The 12,786-nt window shown below is 40.5% G+C and overlaps 1 protein-coding gene across 2 annotated transcripts in view; it reads right to left on the reverse strand.

Moving 5' to 3' along the window:
• Positions 1 to 6,210, reverse strand: part of megf10 (multiple EGF-like-domains 10) — a 62,068-nt gene extending 55,858 nt beyond the window's left edge. For both annotated transcript variants that reach the window (XM_040198088.2, XM_040198087.2), the window contains exon 1: positions 5,633 to 6,210. The gene's annotated coding sequence lies outside the window, so the exon portion shown is untranslated. The remainder of the gene's footprint in view (positions 1 to 5,632) is intronic.
• Between the last annotated feature and the right edge of the window lie 6,576 nt (positions 6,211 to 12,786).

A 12,786-nucleotide genomic window follows, 5' to 3' on the forward strand; every position in this document is an offset into this window, starting at 1 on the left:
TTGTTTTCCCCCTACAGCGGCAGATGTTGTCTGCCTCAGTCACCTGATTCGTCACACATTTGCAAGCATATTGCTGAAAATGTTCAAAAGTCATCACATATCCATTGCAGCAATTACGATCGTATAAGTGAGCACTACGTCACTGCCACGTATGAAGAAATACATTGAAGAAAATAGATTTATTAAAAGATCGCCGCAACCTGGATTCGATCCCCCGCGAGCAAAATGCCAAAAGGTTACAAGACGGACGCGCTACGCCGTCGGCCAATCGACCTTACGAATATCGCTGCTGTTTCCTGTACTTCTCATCAAATTGTACATCGGCAGTGGCTAGAAAACCATTTGGTTCAGAGGGAACCAAGACAACTGGTTTTGGTGGCGTATCGTTGAACACTCCCAAACATGTGTATCGATACTTTTTCGCGAGGCTGCAGCTTTCCACCACCGACACATTTGGACAAAAGGGGTGATTCTGTTTGGACGGTCATCGTGCATCACAGCCACTTAAGTTCACTTATACGATCGTAATCGCTGCAATGGATATGTGATGACTTTTGAACATTTTCAGCAATATGTTTGCGAATGTGTGACGAATCAGGTGACTGAGGCAGACAACATCTGCCGCTGTAGGGGGAAAACAAACACGCACGCGTAGACAAACCAGTAGGTTCAAAAACCAGTAGGCACGTAACACCGGCACGAATGAGTGAGTCGGTTCATTGACGTATGGCACCCGATTCTCCCCGTTCAGGTACACGAATCGGGTTATTTAACCGGCTCTTCGGTCAGTTCGTCAACACTAGCAATCCGGCGGGAGGAGGGAGCCGCCAGACGAGCGAGCTGGACGCCGGGAGCTCACTGAGTGTGACACACGTAAAAAGTATTCAAACAAACTTGCCAGATTTTGCATCATTCCAGATCCCCATGGATCTGTTACAGGACCTTAACTGAAAAGTTCGGTGGCCATAAAAACAGTAGCTCAGGAATCATCTACTGTGCCAGGGAAGTGTAGATTTAATCGTTGTTGGCTACATATGGAAAAGTGCATGTCATGAGTTACGACAAACAAAGACCCAGGAGGAGCAGAATGTAAGTAAGGTGGAGGCAGAACATAACATTGAATGATATTTCAAACATCGGAGAGCGGCATAAACGGGCCATGCTAAAGGAAGCAGGCAGTCAGTGCACCGCTGCTAGCGAAGCTACTACAGAAACCCCACCAAAGGATGACTGCTAGCGAAGCTACTACGCCAAGCAGCTTTTCCAACATGCGCTGTCTGTCTGCTGTTGGGGGCGGCAGTTCCAAGTTGTAAATCGAGGGTGTAGCGGCGTGTGTTGTTCAGAATGAATGCATGAGCCAGTGAGAAATCAAGACCCTGATTTTTGGAAATGTTTGGAAAAAACAGGCAACCTTGGTGATGCTGGTGACCGTCCATGGTTACTTATAGGTTTTTAATCTATTTTTTGTGATCTGAAGATTCACCAACGGTTCCCATCTAACCTGACAGAGCTCGAGAGGATATGCACAGAAGAATGGCAGAAAATTCACAAATCCAGGTGTGTAAAGCGTGTATTAGCGTTTTTACTCTGCAACGTTCTGTGAGTTGCATCCATCCATCGTCAAACCGCTTATCCTGCACACAGGTTCGCGGGGTGGGGGGGGGGGGGGGGGCTGGAGTCTTATCCCAGCCAACTTCAGGCGACATCCTGGATTGGTCGCCAGCCAATCGCAGGTTCACACATCTACGGGCAATTTAAAGTCCCCAATTAACCTGATCCCCAGTGCATGTCTTTGGACTGTGGGAGGAAGCCGGAGTACCCGGAGAGAACCCACGCAGACACAGGGAGAACATGCAGACTCCACACAGAAAGGCCACTGGGCGGAATTGAACACAGGACCTTCTTGCTGTGAGGCGACAGTGCTAACCACCACCGTGCCGCCCCCTGTGTGAGTTGCGTGCAACGGCTAATTTCTGTGCTGAGTAAAGGAGCAGCAAAGGTCAGTCCACAACGTAAACCCAAACGGATAATATACGGAATCGACTTCAATAACTCTCAAACTAGGAGCAACAAACATGTTCAAGCTCAGCACTAGTGTCCTTAGAACATTGAATGACGCTCAGACCTGTCATAACAGGGAAAATACAGCATTATTATCAATATTATTAATTAATATTGTTGGTTTGATTTTGTTGCACAAGTGTTTTACCTTGCTATATTACATCTGATGAAAGTGTCCATTGTTGTGAATCCACATCCTTCTTATTTTCGTGATTGACATTTTTCTGATGAAAGTGCTAGGACATGCATTAGGCGCATGTTTAAATGTGTAAACATTTAATAACTAGAATCAAAGTCTTTGAAGGAGCCAGTTCTGGACCCATTAAGTGCCAGTTCTGGACCCATTAAGGTCTCTATTGGTTTCATTTTTATCCAAAGACCCCCTCTCAGGTGTCAAAGTGCATTTTTTATTTAGAACTGCAATGAAACCACAAGGGAACCATTGGCATAATCTGAAACACTGTTTTATGTTGGAATGCAAAATCCCATGGTTAAGATTACAAATAAACCCCAATGACATGTAGACCAGAAATTCCAAATTAGGAAAAGAAAAGCACACTAATTTGAATGCCAGATACAATTTCAAGTTCTGGTCATAACAAATAAATATTTTTAAGAAAACATGTTATCATAATTGTGGCAATTCTGACTATCACCAAACAAACTTTGCACTAGCCATCTGCATTTGGGGGGAAAAAACGCCATACAATTGTATGTGCACCTCAAGCAATTTTAGCGCTTTCCGCGCAGGTTTTAGAGGTTGGGGTTCTTTTTTTTCAGCCAATCCGCACTCTCGAGCGTCATTTTACGCTCTACCCATTATGGCTTCTGAGTGGCTAAGGAAGCCTTTGCTCATTTTCACGAGGGCTTAGTTGGATCCAAAAGGATAAGACGAATGAAAAAGTGGTTTAAAAAGTGGTTGAAAAGGTGGTTGAAAAAGCGTAAACAATCAGAGCCGGGCTTGAACAAAAATCCAGATTGTGACTTATCGTTTATCAGCCGTGAGGCCTGCACAAAAGCCTCCTCTAGAGTAGTTAAATATTCTATCAACATGAAACTTTCCATTCCTACTGTCCACACACTGGGCTATCTCGTAGATGTACTTTTGGGCTGGTATCTCCATGTTTTATAGGACTCATGGGGTTGTAAGTAATTTTGTTTCAGGCGAATCTCAAGTTTTTTTTCATCAGTCACAGAGGTTCCCCTTTATCCCAACAGAGTAGAAATTGTCCGGATAGACAAAGTAGTTACAGAGTTATTACACTTTTTATCATGGGTATGCCATTTTCAGAGAAGAGGCCAAAAACAGCCCCAGGGTGCCACAAGATATATATTCAACCATTCGGGCTGAAAAAGGAGTTGCCTCTCTTTCTCCAATTATAGTCTCTAACATTTGAGCTTTTCATTCAAGTGCATTAAATGAAGATTATTTTCTCAGACATTTATGTCTGGACCATCAAGGAGAGAGGGAGCCACAAGCAGCTGTTTCTACACGGCTCGCCCAGCTTATTATAGTGAATTGCTCATGAATTAAAAATATCTGTATCACTCTGATAGTGCTATGTTCTTTTCAGGGCTTATAAGCGTGTTATAAATGCGTTGACGTAGCAATCCATTAACGGCGACAACAATTTCATGTGGCGTTAATGCCATTTTTTTTTTCAGCATCGAGAGGGGCACAGCTGCGTACATTAACTGAGAAAATGGAGAAACGAGTAGTATCTTATCACCGGAGTACTACAACAACCAGTGGAACGAGCAGTGTTGCCAACTTAGCAGCTTTGTCGCTAGATTCAGCAACTTTTCAGACTACCCTGGAAACTTTATTTTCAAACAGCACCTAGCAACTTTAACTATTTAAAAAAATATATTTGGCACTCTTAGCAACTTTTGTAAAGTGACCCAAATACTGAAATGCACGCAATTTCTCTCAAAATCACACAAAAACAACATGTGACTGGCTGCAAAGGGGCATTGTGACTGACTCCAACAGCAGGCGCTCAGCTCGTGCACAGGCAGCAGTCAACTGCACAACAGCCTGGAGACAGGTGGAAAGACGATGCTTAGTGCACACATCATTATTTAAATTGCGTTGCTTGTTCAATAAAATAGCATACATACCTTATTATTAGCTTTTAACTATAATTGTTGATGTTTGGTAACATGTTAACTAACTACCAATAGACTATAAATAGACTATAACTGTTCAGAATGTGTAGGTTTACTAGTTTATAAAAAAAATGTAATTCTTCAATAATGTGTAACGTGTAGTTCAAAATATGTTGTGTTAAAAATATCTGATCATGTAAAATGTATTGTTTATATTACTTCTACAAATACAAATATGTGATAATGAGCAAACAAATCTAAGTGTACAAATGTCAATCATGAGTAAAGTAATTTTGTATTGTATGTAATGACGCAGTTTTACGTTATTGTCGTCATCACACAATTGACAACGTCTATTAGCAACTTTTAGCAACAAATCCATCAGCCTCTTTGGCAGGCTACTTTGGATGCGGCGTACGGGACAAACTGTCGACAAAGCAATGCAATAAGAATGAAGAGTCCACTGTAAAAAAAGATTTTACAGAAAATAACTTTTACAGTAGTTTTCCTGTTTTTTTTATTAACTCTGTAAAAATAAAGATGTGTAAATTAACAGTCCAACTGTAAATTTAAGTATTATGCTAATAATGACAAATTATTAGGGTTAGGGTTAGGGTTTCAATTTTTTTTACGGAAGATATACTGTAATTATTCTAGAGAATTTTACTGTTCTCTTAAATTACATTCAAATCAGATAAAATAACGGTCAAATGACTGGCAGCGGCGGCTGCCAAACAAAAAACGTCAAATTAAGGTAAAATAACTTAATTCAAATGAACCATAACCATAAAAAAGAATTTTACAGAGAAACACATTTATTTTATAGACTTTTCCTGTAGTATTACGATGAAACACCTTTAATAGAGGGTATTGTAAATATAAATATATATAGGTGTATATATATTCATATATACATACATATATATATATATTTATATATGTATATATATATATATTGTGTAATGTTTTCAGGGGATTTAACAGTGTTAAAGTAAGCGTTAGCTCCTTACATTTTGACCCAAATACAGTTTTAATTATGTAACTTATATATAGTTCATATTAGTTATTTCACTGCATCAAATATCTTTACTTTATTTTAGATTTATATTATATGTATACTTTACACTTGTCCATTTCACTTCAGTTCAATTTCATTTTGTGTAGCCCCCAAATAATATGTTTACAATCTATAAACATACAACATCCTCTGTTCTCTGACCCTCATATCGGTGTATAGGAAAAACTTACACAGAAGACCGAGCAGAATGGAGATATACATATCATGTGTACACAATGAACACAACATCGTCTGTTTGTTGCAGAGTTTCTGTCGATGGTAGAAAGGTACGTCAGTCTTACCGGTCTTTGATAAGGAATTAATTATAACGATGGATGTACATTCCCTCGAAAGCATACCGGTCCGACCATACAGATCCACTGGCTTTAATTGTGTGAACTTTACCTTATTTCTATGAGAACCAAGATCTGTCTTGGCTCATGGATTCCTCATTTGCTCCAGTAGTTCCGAATGACGAAATAACAGCGCTGTCCTCCTGTAAGCCCGTGAGCGAAAGTCACTGAAGGCAGTTTTCTGCTGTGTTCCGAGGAGAGGACTCACTCCCAGCGTCTCCTCCACACGCGGACATTGCGGGAGTCTTCTCCAAACACCGTGACGTCGGCAGCCACTCCACCAATGACGGGCTGCAACAGTTCTGCATCTTTCACCGACATTAAAGTAGGCGTATGGGACTGCGGTCGTGTGGACCGCATTTCAAAATAAAATGCACCTCTATTCTGGGCGCTACGGTAAAAGGATCCGTGTGCCTTTTGATAGTCTATTTTACATAAAACGAAAACACTCGTTTCTCGTTTTTCGTTTTAAATCCAAAACGGTAAAACGTAAGTGGACAGTCGTTTTCTCGTTTTTCGTTTAGAACCAAAAAACGAGACAAACTCACAACTTTTTACTCCGTTAATCCCTTTTGGGGTTTTGCCCATAAAACGAAAATACGAAGCGTAGCCGCTAAACCGGAAGTACGTAGATTTTCAAAGTAAGAGTCAACGCAATGGGACGTTTGTATGCTAGAAAACCGTATGCGATCCCAGCGGTTAAAAGTTAATTAATGGATATAAAGAAATAATCCTGGTCCACGGGATGTGTTAGCACCAATAGTTGACATCACGCACACGCGTTTCTCTTGGATCAGATATTTATCATCCACGCATTGTGTCAGTGAAGGCCGAGACAGTTCAAGGAGACGCAGAGTAAACGTACGAATACATGTATTTAAACCATAGATTTAATTATGTTTAACTGTGTTTAAGTTATTTATGAAGGTTATTACAGATGTATTTAATGCTGGACATTTGGTTTCTTTATATATAATAATTATTTGCCACACTTTAATCCTGAGTGTAAAGCGAAGAGGTCAAAGGATGAGAAGATCTAATGTTGGTCTGTGTTCCAAAGAAAATTACAGTTTTATTGCAGACAGATTTGTTGCTATTTTGAAAAAAATAAACCTTAAGTTATCACTGATTGTGTCCGTGTTAGTTCCCCCTCAAAGCCAGATTTTAGGGCAGCTTCTCGATTGCATAGAGACATTTTTTTCCCAAGAGAAAATAATTGTTGAACATTCAATTCTTATTTTAAGGAAGAGTGGTACTGGGCCAGCGAAGCCGGATGCATCAGTAGCAGCAGAGTGAAGAGGTGGACTCACTAACACAAGTTTCACACTTTGGCAGCAACAAAGTGCTCAGGATCAGGAAGCTGCAGAGATGGAATGTGCTTTACAGATGTTATTGTACAGTGCCGTCAATAAATTGCCACAATTTTTCAAGAGTGATTCAAATTCCTGATTGGTGTTACAAGAAGACATTGTCAGGACTTGTTATACTATATGTATCTCTTTATTCTACTTGTAAATAGGTCAATTATTGAATGTGAATTGATGCCATGACCAGCATATTTCCCTATTGGCATGTTATGCTCAGTGTTGGGTGTCCACCACACACAGTGTTTGGCATTGAGGCAAAAAGTTCAGTTTTGGTCTCATCTGACCAGAGCATCTTCTTCCACGTGTTTTCTGGGCCTCTCACATGGCGTGTGGAAAACTCCAAACAGGATTTCTAATGGTTCTTTCAATAGCAGCTTTATTCTTGCTATTAAGGCCAGATTTCTGGCCTCCTGTAAGCCCGATTTCTGGCCTTAATAGAAGACACGGTTACTAGTAGTCCTTGGGACAGATTCTGTCCACCTCCAGAGTTACCATGTGATTCCTGGTTGCTGCTTTATCAAGGACATCAAAATGTACTCAGGATAAATGTGACCTTTGACTTTGGTGATGATAGAGGAAATTAATATAATATACAACTAAAGAAGATACCAATATTGTATTTCAAGTAAGAGGTGTCTCTCTGTCACCTGTCCAAACATTCATTTCTTCTACATTCCAGTGTTACTGAACTAAAATGTCATCTACATATTGTGGGACATGTTTATCTCAGTTCACGGTCACAGTTTTAAAACCCTCCTCCCAAAACAGGCTTCAGTAGACCAGTGTTATTTGGCGGGAAATACATTTTATGTAACAGTGTCATGCTGGTGTGTCCAACATGCTAAAGAGCAGCTAGTCTGTTGCAATGGTTCCCAAACCAATTCCAGCCTGACGGTGGGATCCATCCACAGCTCCAGAGATCACTCTAAGGGTCACATGAAAGGTAACATGGAGGCAATGAAGAAAAGAGAATGAATTCATTTCTTTATTGTTATTGTCTAGTGAGAAAAATGGAAAATATTCTAGAGTCAAAATGTCTGAATACCATAAAGCCATACAAGTCATTTTCCTTATACCGCAGCATTTGACCAACATTATTTCTTATCATCAGGGCCCTTTGACCTCTTGGGCCTAACCGTTCGATTTTGGATGGAAGTGTGACAAATAAACCAGAATTAATGAAAACAAACGTCTCTATTCATAAAATGTCATTCCTTATTGCTTAATAAACACATATTCCCTCTTCTATGAAATAAATATAACAAGATGTATACAACAATGGTTGCAAATGAACCATAAAAATCACATACAATAAACCGCATTAAATACATCTGTAATAACCTAGATAAATAAAATAAACAGTTTAATATAATTAAATATATGGTTTAAATACACACTGTATTCTGCCATCAAATGGTGGAGATACAAACATGTTTACTCTGCCTTTCATTGAACTGTCTGTGTTAACTCAAGCAACACAATACCTGGAAAATAAATAAATATCAGAGCCAAGAGCAATGTGTGTGACAATAAACCACTTTGAACTATATTTTTAGCTATATCATTACCTACATTATAAACTATATTGCGTCAAACAGTGAACTGATTTGAATGCGTATTTCCTTGTACATGGATGAATGAAAAAAAATCTGCATCACTGTAAAAAACCTCAAGGGGTTTCAACTTACAAACATAAGTTCAAAAGCTGCCTTACACTTTTGAGTAGAATCAAATTTGATTTACAATTTGGTACAACTCATGTGTTTAACTCAGCTCTAGCTTGATCTCTGTAAGTTCACATGACTGTATATTACATGGTTATTCAACTTAGCAAAGTATGTTTAAAAGAAACTTAACTTATTATCATGCATTGTGTTCACTTGTCCAAAGTAGTACTTTCAGCTTAGCAACTGTGATGACTCGCAGAGACTGTGAAGATTAACTTCCTGTTTTTATTTCTGTAATCAGTGCACTTCCTGTATTTAGTTCCTCGCCCTTCGTTTCTCCCCACAGCTGAGTTTAGTTTGCAATTACCTCCACCTGTATTTAAGCCTCAGTTCCCCCTCTTGTCTGTGTCAGGTTATCTTTTGTCCCTCCCCGAGTTGCATGTTTTGTATTCTGGTATTCCAAGTGTTAGTTTGTTGTTATCTTGTTGTTTTACTTCTTTGCCAGGCCCTTTTCTTTTTTTTGTATTTCTACCAGAGTGTGTGAAGTCTGCCTGTGCTACCTTTTGTTTCACATTACTTTTTTTCTGCAAGTAAAAGGTTCCAAACCTGGAAAGAAGTTTTACGTTGCCTTATTGCTCTGCACCTGAGTCGATGTCCCGACGCCTCACAGCAACACAAGTTTAACAACGTAGAACTTATTATCATGCTTTGTGTTAACTAGGTCCAACTAATTATTTCAACTTGCTTATTGTAGTTAAAATTACTTTCCTAGTTAAGTTTACTTAAAAGTATGCATTGTTTCAAATGACAATTTATAGTTATGAGAAACACCTTGAGTTGTTGCAAAAATCTTATTTATTTCTCACATTAAAATAAATCGTTTTTACATTATAACATGCAGATATCGAACTTCTATACTGTCATTAAACAAAATATTCAGTGGAGTTAAACAGAATATTCACAAAATGTTCAGACAGAAAAATCTTACAAGTAAATGTAAAATGGCCTTCAATAATGAGCAACCTCAAACATCTTTCTTGTGGCAGTTCAAAATGTCTTTAGTGTCTGCAGCTTTGTAGACCTCTGGCACCCTTGGGACCAGGTCATCAACAACTGCTTCCAGCTGGCCTCGTAACTGCTTCAGATCACAGACCAGAAACGGTCCGCTGTGCTAACATGAATGTTGCTGTCCGCTTGCCTAGAGAAGAGAACGTGTTTTTAGCAGGGACCACGCATTTGATGTTGGAGAAACACGGATAAGACCGCTAATCTTACATGTCGCTTGACAGAGGTACGGAGGTCAGTGAAGTTCGGCCGGCCAGGCAGACCCGTCTCCAGCCAGGGGCCCTGCGTGCACTGTAGTAGGTGTGCAACTGGCCTCCATCGCCAACCATCAAGTGATCTGTTTGAGGGTTACACTTTTGCCGCAGCCATCTCTCAGCCACCTGCACACAGAGAGCGGAAAAGGGCAGACGGGTTTTCAAAAAGCGCCAGTTGCATGGGGAATGTTTGGAGCGTACACCTACTGATACAACGGCCAGTGGCGGGGATGGTGCAGGGCAGGTAGCCTTAAAAGGCATCCCTCTGATAGGCCGCATGGAGCGGGAGGAGATCCCCTAAGAGAGAGATTGTACAGATGAGGCAGAACAGAGAGCGCGCGTCCGCTCGAAACAACTACAGACATTTTAGCCACAACGTCCATCATTAATTAAAGGTTACATGAATGTTGGCTTGATTAAATTATATTTTTCTAAATGTCCTCTGAAACATTAATAATGATTTATGTACTATTGTTCAACAACCGCTCTATCGGTCCGGTTATCGGGATATAAGGGGCTCAATGGTTGAAAACTAACGCTAAGTTAGCTGACGCTACTTTAACACGGTACTATTTGCCATATTCGAACAACTGCATTAAACTAACCTCTAGTGTCATTCATGTACGGACAATATATTAAAATTGACCACAGACAAAGAGCAGAGAGAATGATTGCCACAAGACTGCCCTCCATCCTGGACATCTGAAGGGCGAGGAAACAGGCAGGAAAGATTACTGCAGATCTTACTGACTAGGGAGACAACTTGTTAAATATAAGGTCAAATAAATGTATAATTTTGAATATATATTTTATATTGCATAGTTGTTAAATCATTATTTCAAATTAAATTTTATTTTAATTACTTTATATATTCCTGTTTATTGAATGAACTGTGTGTTTTGAGACCTGACATGTAGGCAAAATTAAATTTGTACATATACGGGAAATAAAACAGATTCTGTTCTTATTTCTGAGTGACACAAAGTTGTTCCAACAATGCTCCCTCCATGCAGGAAAGGGACACTGCGACTGAAGACCCCATCAATGAGGTAAAATGTGATGTTATAAGTCTAATTTAGAACCTGCATTTTCATGAGGTCAAAAGGGGGATTACACTGATCCGCTCGCTGCGGTCGGTTATCAAAACGTTGCCCAAATGACCTTTTTCAGACTTCATGAACAAATACAGAATCCCTTTGTGTTCATTTCTAAAGCATCGCATTAAGACAAAAATGTATTATTTAAGACGCTGCGCTACTTGCAGGTCGCTGTGTTGTGCCTGATTCTCAATAAAGTTAGAAACAATGATTTACGGCGAACGCGTGGCCGTGAAGATACTCATTAACATGTCATTTGCATGAGGAGGAGGGGGCGGGTCCATGTCTCCACTGAAAAAGGATCCTTCCACAAGACCACCGGAAGAACTGACCACCGACCAATGCAACCTGCCACTCCGAAAAGGGAACCTGCCACTGACCACCGGAACCTGCCATCCGGACAAAGGAACCTTCCACCGACCACTTTTCGCACTCAGCGTCACTCTACAAATGTGACAAATGAAATGACAAAAATGACTATATGAACATCTATTTATTGAACTTTAACAAAACTGCAAAGTACAAATGTAAAACAAATATTTTTGTGGCATTTAGTCCAGCGCTTCTTTAATATGTCTTGCAGCCGTAACAGAAGTGTCTGTTTTACTCACAAAAAAGTCTGTCACTTTACTCGAAGAGCTCTCTCCTCTTGCTGCAATTTTGTGTTTTGCAGAGTGCACGTGAGCTTCCAAATCGCTGCCACGTTTATTTGCCACTGACACGTAAGTGCCTGCTCTGCCTATCATGCACTCACTCAGCTTCCGAAGCATCACGGCCGAGGCGAAAAAATGTTTTTTTTTTTAGTTAGTTAGTTTAGTAAACGTTAAAAGTAATACGTTTCGGCATGGCTGCAGATGTCATGTGCTGTAAACAATGCAACTAGTGGAGGCGGCAAGGTGCTCAGTGCTGCTGAAATGGTGAAGTATCGTACCAAAACTTATTACACTTTACATATGCACATACTCTGCACTTTTTGCTTTTTTGCACTTCTGGTTGGATGCTAAACTGCATTTTGTTGCCTCAGTACTTGTACTCTGTGCAATGACAATAAAGTTGAATCTAATCTAATCAAAGGCTCAAAATGGTCGTATTTGGAGGATAATAATCGTGTATCTGGCAACATTGAGATCGGTCGACCAATGACTGTTCTCTCTACAGTCAGAGCTCGCGCATGAAGGTGGAACGTAAGGGAGATACCATTTCCAAAACTTCCATCCATCCATCCATTTTCAACTGCTTATCCGGGGTCGGGTAGCGAGGGCAACAGCTCCAACAGGGGACCCCAAACTTCCCTTTCCCGTCCCACATCTACCAGCTCTGACTGGGGGATCCCAAGACGTTCCCAGGCCAGTGCAGAGATATAATCTCTCCACCTAGTCCTGGGTCTTCCCCGGGGCCTCTTCCCAGCTGGCCGTGCCTGGAACACCTCCCTAGGGAAGCGCCAAGGGGGCATCCTCACCAGTTGCCCAAACCACCTAAACTGGCTCCTTTCGGCGCAAAGGAGCAGCGGCTCTACTCTGAGCTCCTCGCGAATGGCTGAGCTTCTCACCCTATTTCCAAAACTTGTAAGGGCGTAATAACTAGTTTGTGAAAGACCCAGAGAAACACAAATATCCGACAAAGCAAAATCCCGGACGTTTTTGGAATCCCTGCCGGACGCATTTTTTAGGTCTCAAAAAGAGGACATGTCCGGGGAAAAGGGGACGTCTGGTCACCCTACATTAAGGCAAGGCAAGGCAATTTTATTTGTATAGCA

This window comes from Gasterosteus aculeatus, chromosome 14, assembly GCF_964276395.1.
Source record: "Gasterosteus aculeatus chromosome 14, fGasAcu3.hap1.1, whole genome shotgun sequence".
In the NCBI taxonomy this organism is placed as follows: domain Eukaryota; kingdom Metazoa; phylum Chordata; class Actinopteri; order Perciformes; family Gasterosteidae; genus Gasterosteus; species Gasterosteus aculeatus.